The sequence below is a fragment of the Centroberyx gerrardi genome, chromosome 13 (genome assembly GCF_048128805.1).
Source record: "Centroberyx gerrardi isolate f3 chromosome 13, fCenGer3.hap1.cur.20231027, whole genome shotgun sequence".
NCBI lineage: Eukaryota > Metazoa > Chordata > Actinopteri > Beryciformes > Berycidae > Centroberyx > Centroberyx gerrardi.
In genome coordinates, this window is record NC_136009.1 from 2,376,832 (window position 1) to 2,388,124 (window position 11,293).

The following is an 11,293-nucleotide window of genomic DNA, read 5'->3' on the forward strand; positions in this document are numbered from 1 at the left end:
CTTAGCTGCATTGGGTTTTCCTCGAAATCCATATCCAAATATATGTGTGTGTGTGTGTGTGTCTGTTTGTGTGTATGAAGCCCTACATGACATTTTGCAAAAATTAGAAATAAAGTCTGCTAGTTCCAAAAGTTAACACTAAGAAACAAGTGAAAACTAGCTTAGTGTTAAGTTCCATGCTTACCTACAACTTAACTATCTTTACTGCTAGCATACACTTAGCAAGGCCTACTATGCTACGCCTACGTTACACCCTCAACAAGCAATATAACCTGCTTAAAACAAAGAAATCAAACAATTCACAAAACCTAAATTAAACAATCTAATGTTGTAAAATGACATGACTTACCGGGAAACCAGGGAACTTGAAATTCTTCTACTTCTTTTCTACTAGCTAGCCAAAAGCTTCCACAAGCAATTTGAATTGTAGAGAAATGTGAAATGTGTCAGCAGGAGAAGTAATTTACAGTCCATCAGCTGTAAAGGTTAGTACTAGAGGCATTTCAGACATGGTAGTTCAACAAGGACCTAATGAAAATACTACAGGCTCTTAGACACATCAGAACATGGAATCTTCTGGTGAGCAGAAAAATACATACTGACTTGAACATGTTTACCAGCGCAGAGGCCGGTTTGGTTTGATTTTTTTTAGTAAGCCAAAGTTTACCCTTTATTTGCCCTTTTTTTCCAGGCTCTATAAAAACCAAACGGCTGATTTACACTTGTCTTAAACATAAATCTTTGATCAACTGAGATACAGAGTGTGCAAACAGAGAGAAGTAATTCACTAGGACTGGATGACATCTAATATCTGAAAGGTTTACTCAGGCAAGCTAACTTTAAGTGAAGTCCCAACTCTCACTTCATTGGACTGTAAAAGATCTTCATCTGCTACCAGTTTAATGTTCTACTTTTTTGGTGGATGAACCCAATTTCACTGCTGTGCCTGGGGATGAAATGAGTCTGATGAGACAGATGCTGGTTGGTCACAACCTCTAAATTCTTGAAATTACTGTAAAATATTTCCCAATAGTTCTCCAAAGGTATTTAGTCATCAAAAAAAAACAATACCCCAAATCAAAAATTTTACCCATCAACTCATCTTTAGACTTCTGAGGCAGTCAGCCAAAAATGCTTGGCAACAACATCCGACAGGTTTTTCCACCTGCATAGTTTTATCTTGCTGTTCTTTTTTTTCTTGTCATGTGTTTGTAGATGGTTACCTACCTTTTGTAAAATTAATTCCCTTACAGAGATTCGACATTTAGTGTGTATGCCAGTGTTGCACTCTCACTCCTAGAACAGAGAGAAAAAGAGCAAAAGACAGAGAAATTAAATGAATGCTGTCCCCATTCCTTCAGAACGTGAAATGATGAAAAGCATCATCAGTGCCCTACTTCTGGAGTTTAGAGGTTAGACTGTCATATTTACACACACACACACACACACACACACACACACACACACACACACACACACACAGTCTGCCTTGATACTTGTGACGTCATTTAGTTTTCTTCCATTCATTCCCTATCCCCGACCTTAGACCTAAATTCCTAACTGTACCTTTTAACCTAATCTTAAAGAACAAAGCAGAACAGTTGAAGACCAAGGTATATAGAAAGAAAACTGATGGCAACAGTTTTTTGGATTATGCTAGCTATCACCCCCCTGGTCTTAAAAAGGGTTTGCCCTATAGTCAGTTGTTGAGAATTAAGAGAATTTGTAGTACTGAGAACGCTTTTGAGGAACAAGCTGCTGAGTTATGTACACGGTTTAGGTCTAAGGGTTATGATGACAGAGTCCAAGATGATTGTCTGCAGAGAGTAAGAAATATTGACAGAAAGAACCTTTTAACTCATAAACCCTCTCACTCAGGGGACTTCAATATTGTGTGTGCTACCACCTTTTCCCCCATTTCTCATGAAATTAAAAAGTGTGTTAAGAAGCACTGGCACATCCTATCTAGTGATCCCCATATAGGTCATGTTTTTAAGAATGCTCCTATTTTTGCCCACAAACGAGCTAGGAACTTAAGGGATACACTAGTTAGAGCTGACTGTTACACACGTCCTCAACATTTCTTATCCAATTTACCCAATGGTAATTTCCCATGTTCTAATTGTGTTCAGTGTAATGCTATGATCAGAGGAGAGTCTTTTTTACATCCACACTCTGGCAAAAAGTTTTTTATTAAGAGTAGGATTTCTTGTAAGACAAAGCATGTGGTTTACCTTTTGAAATGCCCATGTGGGATGTGCTATGTTGGTAAAACTAAAAGAGAACTAAAAACCCGGATATCTGAACATAAAAGTAATATTAGGAATAGGGATGAGAAGTCCTCAGTAGCGAGACACTTTAACTCAGCAGGCCATGATGTGTGTTCCTTGAGGTTCCAAGGTATAGAAGAAGTCAGACCTTTGAAAAGAGGGGGTGATAGGGATAAGACACTTTTGCAGAGAGAGGCGTTTTGGATACATACTCTACAAACTGAACACCCAAAAGGTCTGAATGAGGAATTATTATTAGGGTGTTTTCTCTGAAATTGTCTGAACTTGGATTTGTGAAATTGATATGCAATTTTTTTTTTTTTGAATACATATTTAAAGTTTTTTCTTGTTGTGTATTGATATGTGCTGCACTCAGTCCTTCTACTTTGTTGTCGGGCTCATATGTCTTGGGATACGCGGAGGGTGGCTATTAATTAGTGGCTCTACTCCCAACTTTAAGGAGAGCCCAGGCTGTTTGGGCATATTGGCCTGCTACAGCTGATTGCATGTTCTATTGGCCAATTGTATGTGCAGTTGTTTAGTTTCATAAGGGTTATATCTTTTGCCTGTACAAGGGAAGATTTAGCCTCCCTTCATTTCCATTTTCTGTGTAGAGGACCTGTTTTTTGAAATGATAACAATTTGTGAGATATATGTGCAGAGACATTTAGCTATATTTTTTATTCTTCTATTCTCTATTATATTTTTCTTGATATTTATTTTTTCCTAAGTGTTATGTCTATGCTGTGGATTGTGTATTCCTGGTAGTTATCCGTACTGAGTGGGGGAACCTGGTACGTTGATTTATCTTTGATAGTGACTTTCTGATCAGGTATTTTTCATATTGATTGTTTAATTAATTGAACTGTATGCATGTATGTATTTAAGTGTCACTTCCGCTTGGAGCAACACAACGCTGATGATGGCTTATTGCTGAAACGCGTCCGTCGTTTGTGCTCTATAGCTGCCCATTCAAATATATGATATAAGGACATTAAGAGTGCTGGCTTTTCTTTCTTCATGTATTAATCTTTGGCCGTGCACCTAAGGAGGATTTTCTTGACCGAGTTGTGCTCGCATTTGGCGGAGTTTGGACATATTTCAAGGTAAAACAACATATTTGATAACCCATTAGCTGCCGTTAGACAACAGCTAACGTTAGCATTCAATCACTTCCTAGCTAACATTAATGGTTTGATAGTGTTACATGATGCGATAGGAAAGGCGTAAATTAATTCTGAAATATCAACGCACATCTTGGACACATTTATTTAAGCCTGGAAGTAAAACGCACCGGATGTAATCAAGCTTGCAATGTAACGTTAACTGTCTTGCTGTCTTTTCACCCGACCTCTTAAATGTTCTGGTTAAGTCAGTAACGTTATGTGACATTATGCTCACTGGAACATATTTTTAAATATGTGTCCAAGATGTGCGTTGATATTTCAGAATTAATTTACGCCTTTCCTATCGTATCATGTAACACTATCAAACGGTAGCTAACGTTAGCTGTTGTCTAACAGCAGCTAATGGGTTATCAAATATGTTGTTTTACCTTGAAATATGGCCCGATGTCCCTCCGGATTTTCACTATCCATTGTCTTTTCAGTTGCTGATCAATCGGGAAGCGGTGAAATGATAACGATTTGTCAGATTCCCTACGTTTATAAGACTTGCAACCTGGAACACAGCAGTATGACATTATCCTTTTGATCACAGCATTTGAGCTTCCCACCCTGAGTGTGACGTCAGAGGAAAATGGCCGCCGTGTGAATATGGTGAATTGATCAGCAGTAACAGTAGTAGTAATAGTAGTAATATATCACCATCCTAAATACTGGAATAATAATACTGCATTTGTCATTTTGCTTCTTTGACTTCATCTAGGCAAAAAAGTGCCATGTAGTCTAAATAATGACAGATGCCAAATATTTATTTTTAAAGACAATACCATTGTTATTTTTATTTTGTTTTAATTTTTTTGCATGTTTTGGCCATTGAGTACACTGCACAAATACTTGTCATTACTACCAACCATTTTCCAAACCATACTTTTTTAGATTTTTGAATGCGTTTTTTCCTCCCAGACCGCCATTTGTTTCCATTCATTTCCTTACGGTACGAAAATCAACTTGCATAGACTTGAAACGTGCTTGACACAGGTAATCCATCAGTGAAGATCCTGCCCAGATTTATTTTTGTCAGTTATTTTGCATGGTAATTTAGTTGAATGCGCACATTGATTTTAAAGGTCTGTAGGTCTTCTAGTATGTTCACATGCTGGTGGGAAGTCACCTTTTTATTGTGCCAGGAGGTTTAGTTCCCTGATTGAAACCACATTCTAAAATGACAAAATGTGATGTGTCTGCCACGCCTTCTGAAAGCAGCAAGCTGGTCGCAGCTTATCATTTATTATTATATTATTATATGAAGTGCCAGTTTTTAACTTTCTTGTTGATCAATGTTCCATTAACATATTCCACTCAATATTGAGTATAGAAAAGAAAACAATAATGCTAAGTCAACATAAAGTTGCACACATGCCTTGGAATGGTCAGTTCCACAGCTCCATTATATGTCTGAAGTATTTCTTGTATTTGCTATATTTATGTACCTATGCACCAACCACACCAAGTCACTTTCCTTGTATGTGCAAACATACTCGGCATAATAAAAGAATTCTGATTCTGATTCTGATTCTGAAAGTCGAGGTAGCAATGTCACTTGAAAAGATGGCTAGCTTGCCAACAAAAGTCGCTCATGTGTCGAACATGCCCTGTACCTTGCAGTCAGATATTGAGTTTGTTGTGATGTGCAGTAACATCTGCCAGAAACATCAGTTTGACAACCCACTTGTCCTCGAGCTCCGAGTAGTCTTGGCCTTTTCTGCAAGGAAGGCCTCGATTGCATCAAAGCAGCCGGTGAGCTGCTCCAAAACCTTTCCACAGCTTAGCCACTTAACTGCTGAGTGGAGTGGGATGTCTTTGTATGTGCAGTCCATTTCCTTGAGGAGGGACTTAAACTGTTGGTGTGTCAGAGAAGATCGCGCTACTATAAAGTTAATGGCCTTTACCGCTGAAGCCATAACCTCATTAAGATCTGAATTTGAAATCCCCTGTTTGCCAACCATGGCGAGGGCACCATCTGTTGTTCCTGTAGAAATCTTTGTGATGTCAACCTGTCTCTCCTCAAAATGTCCCATAAAAACCATGGCCATGTCCTCTCCTTTTGTTGTGCCATACATGGGCTTTAAAGCAATATTCCACTTAGTTTTAACATGGGTTTTTGGCACTTGACTGCCATGAAAACCAGTATAAATATAAACCAATAGAAACTATTCACCAAGATCGGATGCAGTGGGGACGGGTTTGTAGAGTTTGTAGTGTTTGAATGAGGCCACAAAAATAGCCTGAAAACTGTTGTTGAGTCTGTTTGTGAACAGATTCAACAACAGATCCCGCTTTTTTTTTTGTAACTCATTTTTTTTTATTTTCATATTCAAGTTCACACAATCAAGTATACATTGTCATGTCATGGAACATCGGTTTAACAGAAGCAGGAGTGAAACCATACAGATATTACTGTTTGGGGGATAGTCGCCCCCCCCCCCCAAACTCCATCCCACCCCTCCTTACCCCCCTGACCCCTCCCTCCCTCCCACGCACCTACACACTCAAGCCCGCACATCCCCACTCCCACAACCTTGTGGCATTCAATTTAAGTAACCTACTTAATGAATCACCAAAATACAAACAAAACAAAACAAAAAAAATGAATAAATAAATAAAATAAAGTATACATATTGTGGAGAAAAAAAAAAAAAAAAAAGGTATGGCACAGATAGACAATAATTACTCATTAATTACAATTACAATAATTAGACATTAATATTCTCATTACGAAATTGTGTTTCTGTAGACGTAGAGAGTGAGTAATCTCTTCCATTTCATACAATTCCCAGATTTTTTGTAGCCATATCCCACGTGTAGGGGGTTCTGGTTTTAACCACCGAATGGTGATACATTTGATGGCTGCAGCCAACAATATCTGAAGAAGGTAAGTATGTGATCGCCCTACAACACCTCTAGGTGTCACTCCTAGTAACGCTACCATGGGGTCCCTGGGTATTTTAATTCTAAAAACATCCTTCAGCGTTACATACACGTCATCCCAATAGGGCTTAAGCTTTGGACATGCCCAGAAGGTATGGACATAATTGGCTGATGTCTCCCCACAGATCCTCCAGCATGCACCTGAAGTAGATGCATCCATTTTTTGTGTTATGTGTGGTGTTCTGAAAAAGCGTACAACACGTTTCCACCTGAACTCTCTCCATGTATTTGAACTAGTGACCATGTGGGCCTCTGAACAGATTTCATTCCAGGTCTCTGTGGAAATTGGTTCCTGTAATTGTAGTTCATTTTCCCATTTTGTTTTAATATAATGGGAATCGGTCTGTTCCATTAATAAAAACATTCTGTACACACTGGATATGGGTTTGTCCATAGAGTTATTATTTTGGAGATGAATCAAAAACCTTTCAATTGCCCTAGGGGTTTTGATCATATCAAAAGCTTTGTGTCTGTGTAAGAAGTGTCTTAGCTGTAAAAATCTATAGAAATCTGTCTGTGGGAGATTGAATTCCTCTTTTAATTGCTCAAAAGACTTCAGATTTGGCCTCAATTGATCAAAGAGATGGTGTAGGTAAATTAGCCCATGTCCTGACAACTTCTTAAACCCCACATCTAGATGGGAGGGCATGAAGTCCTTTATGGACCCGATAGGAGTAAGGGCCGATATAGAGTGGGGTAAACCATATGTTTTCTGTACGACTTTCCATGTTTGCAGTATACATTTAGTCCACCTATTCATGTTGCAATCTCCCAGAGGGAGTCCCAGGAAGGGTAGATCTGCTAACCCATGCTGACATGTTGATTTCTCAATGTTTAACCACCGAGTATCTACATCGTTGTTGATCCATACAGTCATTGGCTTCAGCTGGGCTGCCCAAAAATACAATTGCAAGTTCGGGAGTGCTAAACCTCCATCTACCTTTGGGAGTTGCAGTGTTTTAAATCTTACTCTTGGCCACTTGCCCTGCCATATGAAACGAGACATGAGACGGTCTAACATGCGGAATGTACTTTTAGGTATTTGGACAGGGAGCATTTGGAAGGGGTATAGCAGTCTTGGGAGTACATTCATGCGTATGGTCTCCACTCTACTGAGAATGGATAAGGGCAGTGTATGCCACCTGTCTAGGTCGTTTTTAATATTTTTTAATATTTTGTCATAGTTCGCCTGGTATAGTCTATCTAGTGAGGGGGGGATGAAAATCCCTAGGTACTTAATGCCTGTCACCGGCCATTTGAATGCACTATCATCTTTAACCCCTTGGGGGATCAAACCATTTAAGTCCATAGCCTCCGTTTTGTCTATATTTACCTTATAGCCAGAATAAAAACCAAACTGTTTGATACAATCTTTTAAAGCAGGTATGGTACTGGAGAGATTTGTGAGGTATAGCAAAACATCATCAGCATATAAAGACCCCTTGTGTTCTTCTCCATCAACTACAATCCCCTGTATTCTATTGTCATCCCTTATCATCTGCGCAAACGGCTCAATGCATAGAGCAAATAATAGTGGAGACAGACTACAGCCCTGCCGAGTTCCTCGTTCTAGATTAAAGGCATCCGAGGTGTGTCCATTTACTCTCACTGATGCTTGTGGGTTAGAATACAAAATTCGAATCCATTTGATAAAGTTGGGTCCAAAACCCAACCTACTTAGAGTTTGGAATAAAAATTTCCAGGAAATACGATCAAACGCCTTTTCTGCATCTAAAGACAGAACCATGGCCTCCCCCCCACCAGATCGAGCATGTGTAATGACGTTGAGAAGCCTTCGAATATTGTTACCCGAGTATTGGCCTGTGATAAACCCGGTTTGATCCGGGTGAACAATACGAGTTATGATTTTGTTCATTCTCTTAGCCAAGATAGAGGTAAGGATGCATTGGTCTCCGTTAAGGAGAGAGATCGGTTTATACGAGCTGCACTGTGTTGGGTCCTTACCCGCCTTCGATATGACTATGATGGTTGCATCTCTCCATGATGGGGCAATAGTCTCACTGTCCAAGGCATAGTGGTAGGCGTCCAATAGCAGTGGTGATAGTACTGACTTGAATGTCTTATAAAATTCATTTACGTAACCATCTGGGCCCGGGCTTTTGTTATTCTTTAAAGTTTTTATTACCTCCTCAATTTCCCAGTCTGCTATTGGCTTGTCCATCTCAGTCGCCAAATTTTCTGGCAGTTCAGTCAAATTTATGCCCTGTAAAAAGGTTTTAATCTCATCTTCATTGGAGCAAGTTCCAGAGCTTTTATATAATGTCTTATAAAAGTCAGCAAAAGCCTCTGATATATGCTGGGGTTTAGTTAAAAACTGATTTGGCCTTGATGACTTTAGTTTTTGGACTACATTAGCTGCCTGCTACTTCCTTAGCTGAAAAGCTAGTAGTCTACTTGCCTTAGAGCCAAGCTCATAATATCTTTGTTTAGCAAATCTCAGCTGTCCCTCAATTGTTTCGGAGAGCAGTGAATCCAGTGCCCTGCGTGCTTCCTTTAAGGGAGCTAGTGAGGTTGCTGTGGGCTGTGCTTTATGTTGCTGTTCTAACTGCTTTATTTTGTCTTCTAATTCTACTCTTAATTTGTTGTTTTTCTTCTTTTTTGCGGAGGCAAATGAAATTATGCGGCCCCTAAGATATGCTTTAGCGCAATCCCATAACATAACAGGTGAGGTGTCTGGATGTGTGTTGACATCTAGATACAATTGGAGCTCAGTTTTAACAAACTCTACGAAAGCCACATCATTGAGAAGTGAGGCATTAATTCTCCATCTCTTAGAGGTAGTGTTCTGGCCTAAAATCCCACGTGAGTGTCAAGGGGGCGTGATCTGAAAGCGTTATTGGGAGAATCTCACTGTCTACTATTCTATGGGCTTCATTCTTAGGGGTGAAGAAATAGTCAATGCGGGAATAAGATGAATGCCTATTAGAAAAGAATGTAAAATCTCTGCCACTCGGATAAAGATATCTCCACGCATCCAGCAATCCAGCTTCGCTACAATGGTCCTTTAGTGCTTTGCTCATTCTGGCGCAGGGGGTAGTAGCCACTGGGAATCTATCCTCAGTTTGAGACATTACGCAATTCCAATCTCCACCTAAAAGGAGGAGTCCACTGGTCTTATCAAGGATGAGGCTGAAAGTCTTCTCAATAAGACCTGCATCATCCTCATTGGGAGCATATACATTTACCAATGAAACCTCTGTACCGTCTCCATTCTCCATTTACATGCCTTTTCTCCATTTACATGCTACCTCTTGGTGAAATTTTCCGCAGTTATGGTATTAAATTTCACTGTTACGCGGACGATACTCAAATTTACATACCAATTAGACCTGACGACCGTTTACAACTTTAAAACCTAGAATTATGCCTAATCGCTGTCACAAATTGGATGTCACAAAACTTCTTGCGACTAAATGGCAGCAAAACTGAGATGCTAGTTGTTGGCCCAAAAACCCAACTACCTCTTGTTTCAGACCTTACTCTAAATTTTGGGGATTGCTTAATTACCCAGAGTCCCACAGTTAAAAACCTTGGCGTTACGTTCGACTCAGCTCTCTCATTCGATGCTCACATTAAGGAAATCACTAAAATAGCATTTTTCCATCTTCGTAATATCTCGAAAATTCGCTCCCTACTAAACACGGCGGATGCTGAAACCTTAATACACGCTTTTGTTTCATCAAGACTCGATTATTGTAATGTCTTACTCTCTGGCCTACCTAACTGTAGTATTAAAAAACTACAACTTGTGCAAAATGCTGCTGCCAGAATACTAACCAGAACTAGAAAATTTGACCACATTACTCCTATCCTAACCTCCCTTCACTGGCTCCCAATTCAAGCCAGATCTGACTTTAAGGTGCTTCTGTTAGCTTATAAATCGTTACATGGGCTTGCACCATCATATCTATCCGACCTCATCATCCCTTATATTCCACCTCGTGCCCTCCGATCGCAGGATGCTGGCTACCTTATTGTCCCTAGAATCAAGAAAAAATCAGCAGGCAGTAGAGCATTCTCCTACCGAGCTCCCTATCTCTGGAACCAGCTACCTCTCACAGTCAGGGAAGCTAATTCTGTCGAAATCTTCAAATCTAGACTCAAAACCTATCTTTTCTCGCAATCATACGACCTACCTTAGCACCGCTGGCCTGGGCTCGTCACAGTCTTTTCTCTTACCCTAGCCTAGACAGTATTTATATAGAAATTTGCCGTTGGGAACACAAGCATAGGGCTGCCCTCTGGCTACACTGTGTCTAATCACTTTCTATCTGCTGTCTGTATGAGCGTGTCTGTGCCCAAATACGTCTGGGTCTTGTGCTGCTTCTGCACAGCTCTGTGTGTGTGTGTGTGTGCGGCTGGTTTTCACCACTCTTTCTCAGATTCCTCTGACCCTGATGGTCTTCGGTGCTGGCCTTAGTCCCATCCCTGACGCTGCTCCCACCTGGATCTCTCTCTCTCCGTGTGTTCGTTGTTTTTGTGTGTACCTGTCTCTCCCCCCTTTCTCAGACTCCGGTGCAGTGCAGTGGTCGCCAGTGCATGCCTTAGTCCCATCCCTGCTGCCGCTCCCACCCGATGTGCTCTGACTCCATGTGTTTTGTGTGCAGCTGTCTTCTCTCCCCTTCCCAGACTCTGGTCCAGTGCTCCACCTGCCAGTGGACAGGTGTTGCTCCGGCCGGTCGTCGGCGCTGGCCTTGGTCCTGCTCCCACCCAACGTGTCTGTCTTGTGTTCTGCTGTTGCTGCTTCTCCCCTTACTCTCTCCCCCTTTCAGACTCCGGTGCAGTCCAGTGGTCGTCAGCGCCGGCCTCGGTCCCATCCCACATCCCTGATGCTTCTCCCCCTATCGTGTCTCTGACCCTGTGTGTTCTGTTTGCAGCTGTTTCCCCCCT

At 40.8% G+C, this 11,293-nt stretch overlaps 1 pseudogene; it reads left to right on the forward strand.

Annotated features, from left to right (window-relative positions):
- The first annotated feature begins 9,590 nt into the window (after positions 1-9,590).
- Positions 9,591-10,544, forward strand: LOC144542120 (uncharacterized; annotated as a pseudogene).
- Positions 10,545-11,293: the final 749 nt, after the last annotated feature.